General features: G+C 39.8%; 1 protein-coding gene across 1 annotated transcript in view; it reads left to right on the top strand.

Annotated features, from left to right (window-relative positions):
* The first annotated feature begins 1,290 nt into the window (after positions 1–1,290).
* The window catches only part of HS3ST5 (heparan sulfate-glucosamine 3-sulfotransferase 5), a 102,875-nt gene continuing 98,165 nt past the window's right edge, over positions 1,291–6,000 (top strand). Inside the window, exon 1 of the mRNA XM_032846426.1 lies at positions 1,291–1,383. The gene's annotated coding sequence lies outside the window, so the exon portion shown is untranslated. The remainder of the gene's footprint in view (positions 1,384–6,000) is intronic.

Below are 6,000 nucleotides of genomic sequence, written 5' to 3'. Positions count from 1 at the left end.
TGATCTCAACTCAGGTCATGATCTCAGGGGCCTGGGATCGAGCCCCACGTCGGGCTCCGCACTCAGTGTGGAGTCTTCCTAGGATTCCCTCTCCTTATCCCTCTGCCCCTCCCCCCACGTGCTCTTGCTCTCACTCTCAATTTTTTTTTTTAAAGATTTTACTTATTTATTGACAGAGAGAGCACACACAAGCACGGGGAGCAACAGAGGGAAAGGGAGAAGTGGGCTCCCCACTGAGCAGGGAGCCTGATGCCGGGCTCAATCCCAAGACCCTGGGATCCTGACCTGAGCTGAAGGCAGATGTTTAGCCAACTGAGTTACCCAGGTGCCTCTCTTGCTCTGTCTCTAAAATAAATATATAAATCTTTTTTTTTTTTTTAAGAAAAAAAGCAAAACTTAAAAAAAAAGTATGTGTGTGTAAAAGATGAATATTCTGGCCATTTGGGACCAGAATAATCTTTATATCTACTATTAAATATATATTAGTGATAATGATGTATTGGGACTGGGTCTTGCAATCTATTTAGATGTCATATATACTCTTAATAATAGCCTGAGGAAAAAAAAACAATGAAATATTACTTAAAAAAAAGTTTGGCATTGCAAACCTGTTTCATTGCAGTCTGTTTCATTTTCTCAACTCTGTCTTTCTTTCTTTCTTTTTTAATCTAATACAACACTCTAGTTTCAGAGCCAAACATGTACTCTGCAGCTAGAGAATTACTCAGGTCTCCTAGTGTTCTATATTCAACTTAGGAAGAAGCAGCAAGTGCTTAATATATTCAAGTAGTAGGAAAGAAAGGTAAAAATGATTTGTATGGATAATCATCATACGGCTCTAAAAGACAGTCTGGAGATACACAATGTGGGCATCTTTAAGGAGAGTACATTTAACCTCTCACCTAAAAACTTCAATCACAGAAACAAGGTTCTGCTGCAGGAACATTATCTGAAAGTGCATGTGGGCAGTCCCCAACTTACAAGTCCATCTCTACTCCAAGGGAATTAACAGTTACATATTCCAGGGTCAGGCTCAAATGTAAGCTCTGCTGTTCATCTGCAAATTGTTTAATAAAGGCCCTGGAAGCACCCTTTAAAAAAGAAAGAAAGAAGGAAATCTGATCATCCAAAATATACTTCTTCCCATAACATATTTTTACCCACTGCTAGTGAGGAACAGCAACAACAACAACAAAAACTTAAATTAAATTAAAAAATAAAAAATAAAAGACTAACTGGAAAATCACTTTTTCTCCATCTCGACCCCCAGGTGCTAACAACCAAGGAACAAGCCGAAAGGACCGGAGGCAGGTGAGAGGAGGCCATGGAACATCCACCAAGCAGATAATCATCGCGGGATCCTTGCGAAGTGTCTGAATGTAGGTTTGTGTCCCGAGGACTAACATGCTCTCGGGGATGGAACTTTTGGTCCTCCCACCCCATGGGTTACACATCTGCCATCTCATCAGCCTTTGGAAAAGCACTACTTGGCATGACATGGCACCATTCATGCAGATACACCGCCTTTCCGAAACCCCCTGTGGCTCTTCCATGAGAGGCCCTTCTTCCTCTCCGGGCTTCTCAAATGTTCTAAAAAATGTTTTTAAAGTGCCTCCTGTTCTCCAGTCTCAGTGATCCCATGTAGAAACCTTCCCACTGACACCAAGCCTTATATCCCTAACATAGAGCGTCTCTGTCCTTGCTGTCTCGGCTATCTGAAATAACTTTCCCAAATCCTCCTTCCTGGTTTTAGTTCTGCTTTTCCTCTAAGACCTAAGTCAAGTTCCACCTACGTCAAAAAAAGCGTGCCTGCCGATTTTCCATCCCCGTTATGTCCTTCCTTCGAACCCGCCATAGAACTTGTAGTTATACTGCGCTCTGACGTCTGACATCTTGTGTCGTGTATGACTTTATCTCTCCTTATGCATGTGCCCTGCATCCTCGGTGTAACTATTTATTTCTGGAAAGGTGGGAACTGTTGAATTTTTTATACCAGAATCCAGGGTGAGGAGTGGTGGACATGTAATGAGCTGCTCTGCCAGCAAGGGGACAAAGCAAGATGGTGAGAACACAGGTCCGCAGCGAGACTGCCTGAGCCTGAGCTTGAGCTCCCACTCAGCCAGCTAGTAACCGGCCGTGGCAAGGTTCTTCAGAAAACTTCCTGTTAAAATGGGAATAATTAATACATCCATCCCTTGGAGTTATGGTAAAGTTTAAACCAGTTATATAAAAAGTGTTTTGAATAGTCTAATATGTATTCAATGCTCAAAAATTGTTACCGAGCAATTACTGTGCATACATGTAATAGTCCATCTCAGTTAAGGTTTTCAATGATGTCATAAGGTAGATTGCATTATTCCCATTCTAAAAGGAGGAAATCTATGGCTCTGAGAGGTCTGGTCATTGCCTAAAATCACAAGAAGAGGCAGAATGAGAGCCAACTTGTCTGACCCTAAACGCTGTGTTGTTTCACACTGCACATTGCCTCATACACAACTTACTGTTGCTACCTATGCAGTGTATAGCTTAAACAAAATTATGCTGAGATTTCACTAGCTTTGACCTTGAAAAATCTTTTCAATGTGCCATGTTTTAGTTGCCTATAAATACTTTTCTTATGGGCTAATCCAAATGTGGTGGAATTATAATTACCTTTTTTGGGGTTGTCTGTCTGGTTTGACTCAGAGGCTGAAATTCAACTCAATAAATATTTCTGTTCCCAGGCACTCAAGGAGAAAGATAGAGAAAATACCAAAGGGATAGTTTTGCCCTAGGGTATTTTATAATCTAGGTGACTCAAGTCATGGAAACAAAGCAAAACACCTCACACATTTTTAAACTTTTCTTTCTTAGGTCCCTTTGAGATTGGCTCTTCCATGCTCCTTTCCTCACCCCATGTCATAAATTTTTTGGTCACAGTACCACTGCCTATAGTAATAACACTTTGGGGTTTGGCTGAATGTGCCATTCAGAAATAAACTCTAATATGTATAAGCTTTTAAATCATTTTATTCTATTTGAAATTATTTGGGGGAATTTTCAAAAAGTCCTGTTAAACTTGGCAGACTAGCCCCTCTTGGAGTATCTTTATTTTCTAGAAAATCAAGTCTGGTTCTTGTCACTGCCAAAAGTCCTTGGCTGCTGCTACTTCTTTGTGCATCTGTAGTACTTAGCACTGTGCTGGGATATAGTAGATGACTGATAAATCCTTGGTTCGATGAAGTGTTGCCATCCTAGTGATACAGTAATATACTCAGCTCTCCTGGCCCACCACTGGTTTACAGAGTAACTTCAAAGATCCTCTGTAGACCTAAAGGAGCTAGCTTTAGGTGAAGACTCAACAAGAAAGGATTGGAAGGACTAACATTTTTGAGCACTTGCCTTATTCTAGAATTTTTACTTTACATACACCATTTCATTTAACCATCAAAGTAACTCTATGAATTAGGTATTGTTATCCCCCATTTACTGACAAGGAAGCTAAAATTCAGGGTCTAACCAATATATGTAAAAATCACACAACTAGTGAAAAGAATTTCCCACGTAAGTCCAATCCAAAGACCAACAAATGGTGAAGTGCAATGGGGGTGAAGTCAGGACGGCGGTACTCTATTTGGACACTAGCTTCAAGTGACTCAGGCACATCAGATAACTTCTTCATGCCTGTTTCCTCGTCATTTTATCATGAAGATCAAAACATTTGGTTTGTAAAATAGCCTTGAAATTATTGTTGATGCTATAAACATAAGCTCTAGTTAATGCGTCTGGTAAAAATAGACACTGAAAGAGTTTAGAACCCCCCGAGTGGTTTGATTGATATGCCAGGCAGTGAAAGAAAGCAAAGGCCAAAAACAAGCAAATGCCCTGCCTTTGTAGAGATTTTGGAGGCAGACCTGGGAAAGACTGCTCTAGTACTAATGCCAGTCCAGTGCTGTCAGTCATCAGTCACTAAGTGGCGGTTACCCATATCATGTCACATCGTGGGTATAATGGCCACAATTACTAAACTGAATAGAGGGTAAAAGGACTGAATAGAGGATAAAACAGTGGAAACGAGGACGACTGCATCAGGAGCTGTATACCTTGCGTAAAGAACGGTTGTTGTTAGGCTGCTCATCTGAAGGATTAAGAGTAATGCTGTCCTGCGGGGGCCTGGGTGGCTCTGTAAGTTAAGCGTCTGCCTTCAGCTCAGGTCCTGATCCCAGAGTCCTGGGATCCAGCCCCACATCAGGCTCCTTGTAAGGCGGGAGACTGCTTCTTGCTCTCCTCCCCACTTGTGCTCTTTCTCTCTTGCTATCTCTGTCACTATCTCTCTCAAATAAATAAATAAATAAATAAATAAAATCTTAAAAAAATAATAAAATAAAAAAACATAGTAATGCTGTCCTTAAACACTTGGTTCTCAAAGTACACGTGTGTATGGAACACCCCAGGGGCCTTAGTGGGAACCAGCCTGCTGGTTCTTGAAGCGATCCGTCCAAAAGTTGTTCAGAGCAACTCAATACATTTCAGGTTGTGGCTGATGTCTGGTTTTGACCTTGTAAACATTGAGGGAAGTAATGTATTTGGTGAGTTTAATGCATGTGTTTCAGTTAAGTTACTATGCTGGCAGAAACATCTTTGTCTTATGAACTGTAAAGTGCTTTCTATTCTTGAGCATTTAATTGCATGTCTTCTGAGTTTAGATAAGTAGTCATTAATCTCAGCATCTGATCTAATCCATGATGTAAGAAAGTTACCCATATTTTTACTTTTCATTTGTTTACATAATAAGTTCCAGAAACCACCTATCAGATTTTTTTAAATTATATTTTAACCTCAGTGACAACAGTGGCAAACCTAACTGATACTTTAAACAATATTCAAGAAGTCAAAGAGAAATTAAGAAAGCACTTCTGGAAGTGTCTCTTGTTAAAGCCTGACTGGAGAAGGCTTCCACTGCTGAGATGGAGAATCTGTAACCAGTCACTCAGTTTCATCTAACCAATTTCAACTGCCAAGGATTTCTAAAAACATAGGCCTATAACATAACACATTTAACTTTTAAGTAGCTGCCTTAATATTTGAAGTTTATCATTATTGTTCGTAATTAAACATCTTGATGGTAGAATGGGTTGCCAGAATAATGATTGGAGTAATCACAGCAAAGAGTTCCCCAATTTGGGGAACACTTTTAGAGCATTGTCTCAAGTTATAGAGGTGTTTTTTTTTTTAAGATTTTATTTATTTATTTGACAGACAGAGATCATAAGTAGGCAGAGAGGGAGGCAGAGAGAGAGGAGGAAGCAGGCTCCCTGCTGAGCAGAGAGCCCGATGCCAGGACCCTGGGATCATGACCTGAGCTGAAGGCAGAGGCTTTAACCCACTGAGCCACCCAGGTGCCCCTGTAAAGGTATTTTGTACACTATAAGTCATTATACAAATATTATTTATAAAAATAACATTTATGATATCAAGTTATGTTTTTCTGCAAAGATGTGAAATATAATGGAGGAAAATTTTCCTACTTTTACTTAAAAAATACTCATGAACATAGGTTCTTTAACACAGGGCAGGATAGCACCTGAGAGAAGACTCATAAGAATTATAATATCTACTGTAACAGAATGCTTGTTCTATGCTAGACACTTTAAAATATATCACTTTGAATTTTTAGAATGTCCCTGCAAGATTTTGTTTTCTTCATATACCCACCTACGCAACTGGGGCTCAGATCCATTAGGAAATAGATTAATAAACTAGTAAATGGTAGTTCCCCAATTTAAAGATGTTTTAGACTGCTGTACTCATACTCTTTAACTACTGGGGAAGCCATATTCCTCCATAGGCAATAGGAAGTAAGGAGTCAAAAGAAAAGCTCTCAAAACAAAAATGATAATCGTAGCTACCATTTATTAATGTGCCAGATGTGGGGGTAGGTGCCACAGGTGCCCTTGAATTCATTAGCCTCATTAACAGCTCAAAAGGAGTTCATTCATCTCAGGTTTTTCAAGTGAATTG

Source organism: Lontra canadensis, unplaced genomic scaffold, assembly GCF_010015895.1.
Source record: "Lontra canadensis isolate GAN:19392208 unplaced genomic scaffold, GSC_riverotter_1.0 scaffold175, whole genome shotgun sequence".
NCBI classification, from domain to species: Eukaryota; Metazoa; Chordata; class Mammalia; order Carnivora; family Mustelidae; genus Lontra; species Lontra canadensis.
This window is presented reverse-complemented; position numbering and strand designations above follow the sequence as displayed.